Genomic DNA, 12,892 nt, shown 5'->3' with positions numbered 1-12,892 from the left:
CCAGGTGAGGCATAAAGCTTTGTGTCGTGCAGTAATCAAGGGTACACGTGTGGGCCTTCGGCTCTGAAAGCCCTTATCAATGTTTCACTGAATGGTTGACACATGTTGATGGCCCAGTATAGTTCAGTTGTCATTAGTCCCGTTTTTGCAGGATCTCTTTCCGGCCATAGTGATGTCGGAGATCTGGTGTTTTACCGGAATTCTGATATTCCTGGTACACTCGTGAAATGGTCGTAGTGGAAAATCCATACTTCATCGCTACCTCAGAGATGCTGTGTCCAATCGTTCGTGCGCCGACTATAACACAACGATCAAACTCACTTAAATCTTGATAACCTGCCATTATAGCAACAGTAACTGGCCCAACAACTACGCCAGACGCTTGTTGTCTTATATAGCATTGCTAACGACAGCGCCAAAGTCTGGCTGTTTACGTATCTATGCATGCCTATACCAGTTTCTTTGGCAATTCAATGTAGAACAGCATTGAATCCCAGACGCACTGACAGAAGGCGAGCTTCAGTCGGACCACTGGTACGACAGCACTATACATGGCACAGTTTGTCGGCTGAAATGGGGGGGGGGGGGGATGGGCGGGGATGGATCGGCTGCCACTTTGTCGTACCCCATCGACTGCTCGAAAAGAACAGCTGGTTGGTCTGTTTGGCAAAGCGCCTAGACACGCCTGGTTTGTCTGTCGCTCGGTTGGTGCGTTTGTAGTGCCCTTTATACCTAAGTCATACATGCATTTGATGTTCGCAGCATGCACAGTATGCCTTACCTGCTCCATAGGTATTCCTTTGCTGACTATAGAGTAGGAATAACTATGAAATAAGCACAGCAACGAGCATCAAAAATCGATCAGTTAAATATTGCGCGAGTGTAAACATAGGCTACACCACATGTCGATCTGTTCCAACCTTTATCTGGCATTCAAATTCGTTGGCTTTGCCGTCTCACAACCATATTATCACCTTTCAACCTAACCAAGACGTTGGCTATCCTACCTATCAGCAAAGGTACCAATATCAGGGTCAAGACGACCTCCTGCCCTGGTTAGCTCTGAGGGAAAGGAAAAAACATAATGTAATTAGGTGATTTTCTTTCAAGAAAATGATTTAAAAATCGGTATTACGAAATACTCCGTACCTCCAGATCCAGCTCCCACCCTACAAGCTGTCGTAGAGACGCCCTCGCTTGTAAGTCTGTCACCACAAACAACTTGACCTATTTCAGCCATTTTAGTGATTCATTCAAGAAAGCATACTGCACATCTCACCAACATCCAACAGAAACGTGTTTCGTGATAAATGCTGTTTGCTTACATGTAGAGCTACGACTGAAACTTAAATATTGCGCTTTTTAAATCAGTTTTTACACATTTTTATTAGTAACAACAGCAGCAATTATTGCTACTACAGATGGATATTCAAGCATATCAAAGCAGGGAAAGTTGCTTTTCATAGTAAGTGCCACAAAGATCTATTGTCAGTCATCATAATAGCAAGAGGCGCTTTTTGATTAATATTAAGACACACTGTAATAGAGAGTTAATACAGCAGTTATACTTTATGTGACTGTATGGCCACGAGACAAGTGCTAGATAAATTAAGCACAGTTGGGGTGTACTACCAGTTTAATCTGTTGGATGTCTACAGTAGAAGTCACCAAACTTTTTTCACAGAAGGGTCGTAATAACTGACAAAATGACTAGTGTGGGCCGCATCAACATTCTGTACAATACTTGCTAGCCAGAACGAAAACTGGCAAAAAAGACGAAAAACTAAGTTTAGCACTCCGTGTTAACCATTGGGAGTGACATGCAATGCATAAAAACACGGGCAACCAACATATTTATTTACTAAAAAAGTTATCAAAGAAGGCAATGTTACCAAATAGAAAATTACACCAAGCCTGGTGTGCACATATTTGAATCTCACAAACTAAACAATAAAAAACGTTAGTAAGATTTGTAAAACTGTAGCCTGGCTTTCAAGTTACCTTCAATATTTGGTTTGGCATTGCTACATCCAATTAAGAGAATTGCTTTTAAATGTTCATCAGTCAATCTTGTTCGATGTGCTGATTTCACATAATTAACTTTTGAAAATGTTTGCTCACTGGCATATGTTGTCCAAAACACTGATGTCATACCAGCGACAAATTTCTTCAGTATCGGAAACTCAACATCAGGTAAGCAGCGGTAAAAATCAACAAATTTTCCTTCTCTGTACTTCTCTTTCAGCAAATCATTTGCTTGCAAATCAATGAGCTTCACTTGTATTTGAACTGAAACATCATTAACTTTACAATCAAACTAATGCTGGAACAGAACAATGTCAGTTGATTCTGTCAAGATCTGAAAATCTCTCTGCTTTCAAGGGTTGAATATTTTATTTCGGAAAATCAAGGTCGACGTCTTCAGAGATTATAGCACAAAACTTTGAGACTCTGAAAATGAAAAGTTTTCTCCCTCCAGTTGTGCTTCAAACAATAACACTTGCAGGAATCCTTTGAAGATTCTGTGGAAATCAAAGACGAGGTTGTCCTTTTGCTGAAGTTTCAAGTTCAGTTCATTGATATCAGATGTGATGTCGATCAAGAATGACAATTTTGACAACCAGGGAGACTCTGACAGCTGAGGATCAGCTCTATCCTTTTCAGTGACAGAAAATCTATTTCGTTTCAGAGCTTGTAAAAACGTAACAGGACTTAACCGAAGCTGAGCCACTTCACTGCTATGTGACAGGGCAACTAACAAAATTCATAATAAATTACTTCAAGAAGAGTCCGGAAGTGATGGTGATTGTGGTCATGTTCACAGCAGAAATATGTGTCTTCCCAAAGGTCCTTGTTGATGTATGATGCAGTATATGACAGAGTGTCCGGAATTCGTAAGTCTTCCAAATGAGTACTGATCCATCCCATCACAGTCATGTTTTTTCCTTCGTCAATTTTAACACCTCGAAACTGACTCCACACATAGTTATGCCCTTCAGTGCAAAACGACTTTCCAGTTGTTGTTAGATGCATGCTGCAAATGAATATTAACACTTCAATTATCTGAAAGTCTAAATTGATATCACAAATTGACAGGATAAGTTGTGACGTGCTTCAGGAATTAGTAGATTCACCAAAAGCCAGAGAATACCACAAGAAGTTCTAAGCTTTCTCACGTACCTGTAGCATTAGTCTCTCTCCAATTTCTTCTGTTCTCTGCACAACTGAGATTTCGAAAGGCTGATACTTCCAAACAAATCTGCTTTCTTAGGACACAAGCCATTTGCTGCTTCCATCACACATTCTTCAATGAAGTCTGCCATTAGTAAACGGTTTCCCTCGTTTCGTCATAGTGTGGACTATTTTGTGACTAGATTCATTTACAAGCAAACTTTCTCGTAAAGAGTTTTCTTTGGGTTTCTAAGTTACGTTTCATGGACTCATACTTCTCAGAGCGTCACTTTCCAAAAAACTTTGAATATATTGATTACGGTGGTCCTTCGTTTCTCGAATTTCGTGTTTCTTCACGCAGCCTCCCCCCCCCCCCCCCCCCAGTTTTTCCCCTTTTGTTTTAAGAAAAATTTTAAGCTGTATTTTGTTGAAATTGAAGACGAGGAACCCTTGCCACAGTGGCCGAGAAGTTACGCCTTATCACTACGTTTTGTTTATTACTGCTTATGCGTGTGGTTGACTCCTGTCATACTCCAGAATGAAATTTTCACTCTGCAGCTGAGTGTGCACTGATATGAAACTTCCTGGCAGATTAAACGGCGCACCCGACTGAAACTCGAACTCGGGACATTTGCCTTTTGCGGACAAATGCTCTAGCGTCTGAGCTACCCAAGCACGACTCAAGACCCGTCCTCACAGCTTTACTTCCGCCAGTACCTCTTCTCCTATCCGATAAACTTCACAGAAGCTCCCCTGCGAAACTTGTAAAACTAGCACTCCTGGAAAAAAAAAGAAAAAAAGGATATTGGGGAAACATGGCTTAGCCACAGCCTGGAAGATGTTCCTGGAATGGAATTTTCACCCTGCAGCGGAGTGTGCTTTGATATGAAACTTCCTGGCAGATTAAAACTGTCTGACAAACTGAGACTCGAACTGGGGACCTCTGACCTTCACAGAAAGGTGCTCCTACCAACTTAACTGCCTAAGCATGGCTCACGAACTTCACAGCTGCTCTCCTGCGAAACTTGAGGGGCTAGCACTCATGGAAGAGAGGATCTCGAGGGGACATGGCTTAGCCACAGCCTGGGGGATGTTCCCAGAATGAACTTCCCACTCTGCAGCGGAGTGAAGAGTTCACTTCGATCACGAGTTTGGACATAAAGAAGTTAAGCATAGATTTAGGTTTATTTAATAAGCTGCCTTTTCCTTGGGATTCAAACACTTGCTACCTTAGAGCCAAAGAGGCTACGAAAAATCTCAAGGTGACACATGACACAAAAAGTGAAGTTAATGTAATTTTCAATGGACCATTCAACCGATAACAGTCAAGCACACGCATAAGCAGTACTAAACAGCATTTAGTGACATGACGAAACTCCTCGGCCACTGCGGCATGGGTTCCCCATATTCAGTTTCAACAAACTAGGTCTTAAAATTCTTCTTAAAAAAAATGAAAAAAACTCGCTGTGTTCATGAAGAAACGATATTCGGAAAAATAAGGGCCACTCCCCATTCCTTATTGAAAATGCGACCGAAGTAGTCGCCATAATGAAGGGTTTAGTGAAGGGATCCGAAATAAAAAAACGCTTTAAATTATAAACACATGGCGCGAAATAAGCAAACATTACAATAAACAAGAACATCTAGATACAATAATTTAAAACTAAACTCAGTTCATTTAAGGTACACAGCAGCCAGTAGGTCTCCGCACATGTGAAGATCTCCTTGTATTCTGAACATAATATTTAAACTATATCACATCATCTCATGTTCAATGCGTTTTACCAAGCAAATTCGAATACCGACGGCAGACCGACTTAACTGAAGTCTAGAGCTGGGTCCAGCCAACAACACCTATAGGCCAAGTGGTCCTGATTCGCCCTGTGGGTTACAATTTGGTGATCTCTGGTCTACACCTTTCAAGCAATTTTCACTGCAGACAAGCTTCATATACAGAAGTCTGATTCATTGCCTCCAGATAACAACCCTCCAGCATCATTTGTTTACCTTAAAGCAGTCACAATAGACAACTGTAGCATTATGTAGTATGCATGTCCGAGGGAATGTAAATGTGCGATTAATAGTTCAGTTCCCGGAGAACGAACAAGGCTTAAGTATGTGGCACTAGGAAGGAAAAATGGCACAAATTCATCCGTAAATATATTTCACTGTATGATAAATCTCTAATTTGCTTCATTTAATAGCTCCAAATTCGGTATTTTATCATGGCACTTTCAGCTTGGTGTAGCAGAAAGCCATTTCGCAACGCCACCACAGCCACATTTCTTAAAACAGACTCTGTGCTATGATGAAGTGCAGCACAAAATCTAAAAATGGTAGTGGCTATCGCTCTTGTTGTTATAACAAAACGATTAGCGGCATTCAAGCGAGCTGCGCTTTCATTTACCTCTTCGGAACTTGACAGCAATTCGCTCCAGATTTCGAAAGCAAATTATTAAGGCGCCTATGGAACGCGTTTACAAAACCTTCGGCACTATTGGGGGTGACCTGACTGTATCAGCGATCACGGACAAACCGTCAGCCGCAACACGTGACTTTTGGAGTCTATGTATGTTGGCGACAAAAAAAAAAAAAATGTACGGTACCTGAATGGGATGTTACCACAGTTTACGAATACCAAAACTTGTTATTACAAATATCACCCAGGGAGATGGGAGTTCCGGATGTAACGCGCAAGGATGCAGAACTTGAGAAATTATAAATCACTTGGTTACGAGAGTCTTCACCTTGAACAATGACAATTACAATGTGTGTTCGTCAAATTGTTGACACATTACAACAATTGCAGAATGTCTCCAAACATTCTGTATTTTATTACTTAGACGGTAAGCATTGGTATTAAAAGAACTATTAATAATTCAGAAAAATGCTTTCTGTCCTCTCGGTATTCTCCCAGCAGAATCCGTCAGCATCAATTTCATAAACAATGACCTTGTATAACACAGCGTTCACCCTTTGCAGTTTCGAAAGCTCCAGCACAACTCCCCTTAAAAAGCTTGTTCTATAAGACCAACCACTCTTTATTACGTACCGTATAGTTCCTCATGGAAAATCAAGGCACTCAGGTACGCCGTGAGACAACTCCTCATGTTGGTGACACGAAGCGGCGCGCGCTATCGACACCGGCATACATGACAGTAGCGTTTCTGTCGCTCAAATAGAGATCTTGAAAAATAGTCTTAAGCTACAAAACGAAAGCAGAATCGAATCAGACGTATTTTGTTGATGTTATACTAAAATATAACATCACTTCTACTGCAAACTACCAAAAATTCTAAATAAAAAGATGACACCTTAAATCTACGGTTAGTTACGTTAGATTTTTACGAAACATTGAGAAATCCATGTATTGTTACGACCACACCTTGTTTACAAAACGGAAATTTCGGTAAGTCCTAGCAAAAAGTATGTAACCTAAATAGACGCCAGTTTCGTATTATGCGTCACGTTATTTCAATTTCGGTCACGTAGTTCAAGGATCAATCCCGTGCAACCTTTCAAATTTCCATTTCATTTCATAATCGTTTTGTGAATGGAAGTGATAAAAAGTTTACCTGTGCGGTCCAAAATCGTTGTGGTATCTTCAAGCACACACTGTATTAAAAACGCGGTCGTAAAATAGAAAAAATCAATTACGCCATTTCTACGGCAAATAGTTCAAGAATGTTCCCTTCTTGATTGCGCCAGAGCACTTTACACCATTGATCTTATGTTTGTTTATGTTCAAATGTTTACACGTAAATTTTTATTGAGAAACTCGTCCATGATACGAAATAAATATAATACAATTTACGAATTTCCACCGAAAGTATAATCTGTTAAGTGTTTATTGAGTCCATTCTTAGCAGATAACGCCGCGCATCTAGACACGCTATCTACGGCGCACGGATTTGTTTATCCACGCTCACACCATCCCTCACTCTCGAACTACACAAAGCAACTACCTTCTGATCTTTGCCACTGGCGGCTGGTCGCACGACAGCGCTAGCTGTGTAAAATGGCGGCACGAATACACAGTTCTACCAACATCATATTCGGATGCATGATCAGGTCTGGGCACGGTGAGATGCTTTGTTATTGTCAGTTGCGTGGATTAAAAAAAAAAGTCATTATACTAGACTCAGCCTGTATGATCTCAAACTACAGCGCAAATCTAAACAAGGAAAGACTGATTAGCGTAACTATTCGTGCGAAAGACTTTTTTCAGCAGATAAGATTTTGCGGCAATTTTATTTCACCGGGTCGCAAGATAGTTAGGAAATTCAAACATCGCAGTGTTTTCTGCTATGCACAATTTTAGAAATTTTGCACATTTCCGCCTATGTTGTTCATATTTTAACATTACTGTCATGCAGTATGTTAGCCATGTTTTTAAGGATATTGTTGTAAACATTATATGGTTTATCCATATGCTCTTTCAGTTTTGCTAACTCATACATTTACTGCAAATTTTTGTCTTCCATTCTTCTGTATAGTTCCTACAAGTTATTTAAATTTACTAACTCATTCTATTTTACCCATTTGGTTTTCTATGCATTTTTTATGTTTTCCCATTTCTTCAGCAAAAATTTTAAGGCGAGTTCTATTGATTGTTTTTCTAGAAGACTCATTTACCTACTTCTGTCAAGTTTCTTTTAAGTATTTGAAAATCGTCGACAAAAGCTAAGCAGTTTGCCTTGACTCCACATCAGTTTTCTTACTACAATTAGGGGTAAATTGTGTTAGCTCCAAGTTCTGATTCTTTTCTAAAACACAGTTAATCATTGAAGATAAGCCACTGCCAAACCATTATTTGAGAAATATTGCCAATTTCTTCTATAGCTCTTTCTGACAGCATCAGATTTATTTTACCTGCAAAGAGTACCAACGCTGGGATAGGCCTATATCCTTTAGGAAAGGTCATTGACATGTCAGGATTACTCGATTTCTTCCGGTCTCTAAAATGCTCCCTCCATCTTTCATAGTTTAAATTATTCGTGATTATTTGCTGCATTATTTTTGATATAGTTCAGATCAGTTGTTTTTAAAACCAACTACAAAATATGTTGAATGTTCTAAGAAAGTTTAATGACCTACTCTGTCAAATGCTTTAGACACATCACAAAAAGTACTAAGTTGGAATATTTTATAACTCAATGCTTTTAATATGGCGAGCATATGTGCAAGTGGCATTCTTAGCTGAGCACCTATCCTGGAACCTAAATTGTGATTTGCAAAATTAAATTGTTTACATATAAATGTGACAACTCAAGTTTGTAATTTTTTTGCATATTTAGGAAAACATTCTTAGTATGCAAACAGGAGGATAATTATTTCAATATTTTCTCACATTCTCAAAAAAAGATTTAGAAATAATTTCTTTTTAATATAAATACCGAAAACTGCTACCAGTCGCTTTCTTGAAATACTCGCTATTCCATAAATCAGTTTTCAAATCTTTTCAAGGTCATCTTTAGATGGTATATACGACGTCATTTGTAGTGTAATACTGGGAGCTCTCTGTGACTAGAATATGGAACCTGCTTTAATGTACTGCCATTAGTATTGTTCATATGGCAATTTGAATCCACAAATGAATTCTGAATGTATTGCACTACTATTGACAGCTCTGTTATTAATGTCGATGTACCATCCTCCATTGTGATGGACACTTTGTGACATTTCTCATGTAAATAATTCATTTTTTTTAACCAAATTGCCGTATAAACAATATTCATGGAAATACATTAATGCATGTTGGCATCATCTTGTCACAGACACCCAACATTATGCTATGAAATGGTCATGTAATCTCCTATGCATCTTCTAAAGATGAGCCTGAAAACAGGTTTATGGCATAAACAAGTATTTATAAAAAGTGACTGGTTGTAGATTTAGGTATTCAGTCATGGGTTCTTAATCATCCGTACTGGATAAGCTTAATCTTGACTTCTTTTTGTCTAAAATTTTCCCATGTTAGTGCACTGTGTTACACTTACCAGAGTACATAACTTACACTTAAGAATCCCTTAAACACCAAATGAACAGTGCAGTATTTGTTTTGTAAACATTTTAAAATACTGTTAATGTCAGAAAATAATATGGCTGCTTCCGAATGGTTAAATTTTTGGAAAAGCAGTTTTTATTGATTTTTGTACTGAACCCTATGCTTAGGAAATGATTATAAATACTTGTTATTGGTTGGTTAACATCATGCACGATATGATCGAGTCAGTTGTCGTACCCCTTTGCACTGACTGGTTTTCTTGTCTCGTTTCATTTCACATTATATCATATGCTGGGGGTGGACAAAATTAAAAGTTCTGTACGGTTTTCAAGGGAATCTTTTATCACTATTCCTGCAAATTAGTGACAAGTTCAGCTAACAAAGATGAAGGTGGATAGCAATTCACGCACACTTCTCTCCAATGTAGACCACGAAGACTCAATAATACTGAGATTTGATGACTGGTTGCCATGGGAGATGCAACAATTCATCATTGTGCTTACAAACCCATGCAAGCTGTGTAAACTAAGGGGGAACACAGCATTGCCATTGTGGAACAGACACTATACCATGGGATCAGCTTGATCAGCTAAAATTGTCACCTAATCCTTGGCAATAATGCAACCTTGCAGAGTAACCACAGTGCCCATGGAATACCACAATATGGCTGCTCAAATCACCACCGAACCCCACCATGTTTTACTCTTAACTCACACTACGCCAAAAGTTGGAAACTGTGTGAAACAAGACTCATCAGAAAAAATGACATTCCTCCATTGCTCTGTAGACCAGTTTCAGCATAATGTTTTCTTGCCATGAGTGTTTCATCATTGATGCAGTATAAATCCTCAAAATGAAGCCTCTCAAAACACCAGACACTTTAGCTCATTGGTAATGGAAGCACCCACCATATGAGCACCACCAATTTGCACATGTTCAAATTCACATAGTTCCACTGTAATGTATTCACAATTACACAAAACAGTGTTCTGACAACAATTGATGTTCACAATGCATTTGTGGTCAAATATAACAGTGCAGCCTGGTGGCTTGGTTACCATCTGCATTATGTTCAAGCATGCATTGCTCATCGTGTTTCCATATATTTGTTGAACCCTTGTAGTTAAAATTCTAGTTAATTCCTATTATTACTACCATATTTAAAAAATAAATTAATACATTGCTGAAATTACAACAAAATTCAAATAATAAAGGATCTTTACCTTTGCCAATTATAGAGTGAGAACCTGAACTCTGACAAAATTTCGCAGATTGTTCAGGGATATTTTGGCATAGGGACAGTGATAGAGAACGATACAGTAATTAGGATTTATTCAGCTTTGTTACCAGAATTATCGTTGTTTCTGTGAAAATACTTCCACAACAGCGAAAAAGCCTGCAATATGCAACCACCAATCCTAATAATATGAAAGGATTTGTTTATTTGTGGGCGGCTATGTGCAGAAGCAGCACTCCTACGATAAGACTGCCGTTGCTGCAGAAACAGCTGAGCAAAGCATTGCCGTGCCCCTCTTCCATCGCATTCAATGATCCCATAGATGAGATGCTTATCAGCAGATCCTTCATCAGTAAACCTATACATATTGCTGTGTAAAGTGTTAACATACAACTAACACTGCCGGGAAAACACATCCATGACAGGACCGAGCTGTACTGAATGCAAGCTTGAAAACCAGGAGTAAATTAGGCTTTACTGTTGTCAGCAGCAAGTATCTACATCCATGAATGAATGGAACACATCTGTTTACAAACAAGTCAAGCAGAGTGCTACTGCACAGATATTTACATTGCAGTACCAATACAAGGGATAAGAAATGAAACAAAATGTAATCACTCTGTAACAAGCCAACAGAGACCGTGGGTCCCCGATATCAAAATACTCCAAAAATCCCTGAACCCCATCTTAAAATTTGTCAATGGAGTTCTTGTTCATCCTTTATATAGCGTGTAGAAAATTTCGTGCCCTCTGATTTCACAGGGCGATTCCTCAAATACCAGCAATACAAAAATGTCTGTCACAAAATTTTGTCCTACACGTATTTCCAGAAGTAAATGGATGTTAAAGACTGGAAATCTGGCAACACTGTAATCACATGTCCGGTAACTACCTCTTTCAGTATATAGCAGGGCGCTGTGCAGTTGGTGCAGTAGATAGAGTTTTGGGTTAGCATGCAAGAGGTAAAGGCCCAATTCTCGGTCGAGGCTTACCGGTATTTGTTTTTATTTGCCAATTTCATTTTGCCATATAATACTGTAGTATGCACCATTTCTTAAGCCTTATGTATCAGATATTTACATAGTACATGTTTGGCAATTATGTGCAAAGCACGTTGCTAGCCCTATTAGTGACATAACGTCATAATGAAATGTAATGGCCTTGAATGTGGCAAGAATAATAGTTAGTACTAATCGATGGGACCACTGGGGTAGGGTACACAGGAAACAGGTTTGGAATCCATTAGATGCAGTGATGTGCAACAATTTGAGTCCACAACATGCAAAAGGCTACTTTAAAAGCTGACCAGTGAAAATAATTGTACTTCCTTTTCCATGTTGGCGGTATGTAAGCGCAAATGTTTTGTAGAAGACCTACTGTAATCAACGTATGACGATTAAGACACCAGATACCGTACCATGCAGACTACATTTGAATAAAAATAAATACGGCTTGACTCAGAATCCAACCCTTGACCTCCTGCATGCTAACCCAAACCACTGTTCATTGCACCAGCTGCACAGTACTACCACAAAATGCTGACAGAGGTAGTTTACATAACTACCGTGTTGTGAGACTGCCAATCTTTAACATCCATTCACTGCCGGAAATATGCACAGGGCAAAATTTTGTGAAAGGCATGTTTGTATTGCTAGTATGTGAGGAATCACACCGCGAAGTCTAAGTGCAAGAATTTTTCTGCACCCTGCATATCACCTTTTAATCAATCATCTGTGGTTTCTGGAAAAAAATTGAAATAATGTTTACCTAATAAAGCTGGCATAAACCAGTGGTGGTTAAACACCTTCAGATATGGTACTTACTTGTAACACGTAACTTTAAATCAACTATGGATGTAGTAATATATGGCAGTGAGTAGAAGGGAACTGTCATTTCAATCATTTTCCAAACCTTTGTGACGGTGTCTCGAATTCATTATTGCATTTAAATGTAGGTACAGATACTATCATTAATCAAAGTCATTCACACTTAGTAAAATAAACAACTCACCACCGCACAATAATAGTGTCACAACTGTTAGATTCGCTAGGTGAGCAGCAAACTGGAAAAGACGACAGTCAACATGGAAATGTTCCAAATAATGCCAACATGTGGCGATCAGTACTTGGAGGCTGGAAGCCAACTTATCGCATCCTTACTATAGGTATTCTACTGGTGGCTCATCTATATCACTAAGTGACTAACCCAGAACTCAATAGCATCATCTAATGGCTTCCAGGGACAACAAAAATTTGATTTCAATATTTCACATAATTATTGACCAAATTTAAAATGCTGTTGTAATCTACTCACTAAGATTTGTAATTTCATGTTAAAGATTTAACACAGTAAGAAAAGTATTACAGTTAGAAACACGGTGTGTTTATCTTGAGGCAGCGTAACTGATGGTGCGCGATTACCCGGATTTCATCAATCCAGTAGATGAGAATGAGAGCACCTGGAAATGTTCCATAAAC

General features: G+C 38.9%; 1 protein-coding gene across 1 annotated transcript in view; it reads right to left on the bottom strand.

Moving 5' to 3' along the window:
• Positions 1–7,114, bottom strand: part of LOC124544992 (high affinity copper uptake protein 1-like) — an 812,249-nt gene extending 805,135 nt beyond the window's left edge. The window contains exon 1 of the mRNA XM_047123749.1: positions 6,747–7,114. The gene's annotated coding sequence lies outside the window, so the exon portion shown is untranslated. The remainder of the gene's footprint in view (positions 1–6,746) is intronic.
• Positions 7,115–12,892: the final 5,778 nt, after the last annotated feature.

Source organism: Schistocerca americana, chromosome 8, assembly GCF_021461395.2.
Source record: "Schistocerca americana isolate TAMUIC-IGC-003095 chromosome 8, iqSchAmer2.1, whole genome shotgun sequence".
NCBI classification, from domain to species: domain Eukaryota; kingdom Metazoa; phylum Arthropoda; class Insecta; order Orthoptera; family Acrididae; genus Schistocerca; species Schistocerca americana.
This window is presented reverse-complemented; position numbering and strand designations above follow the sequence as displayed.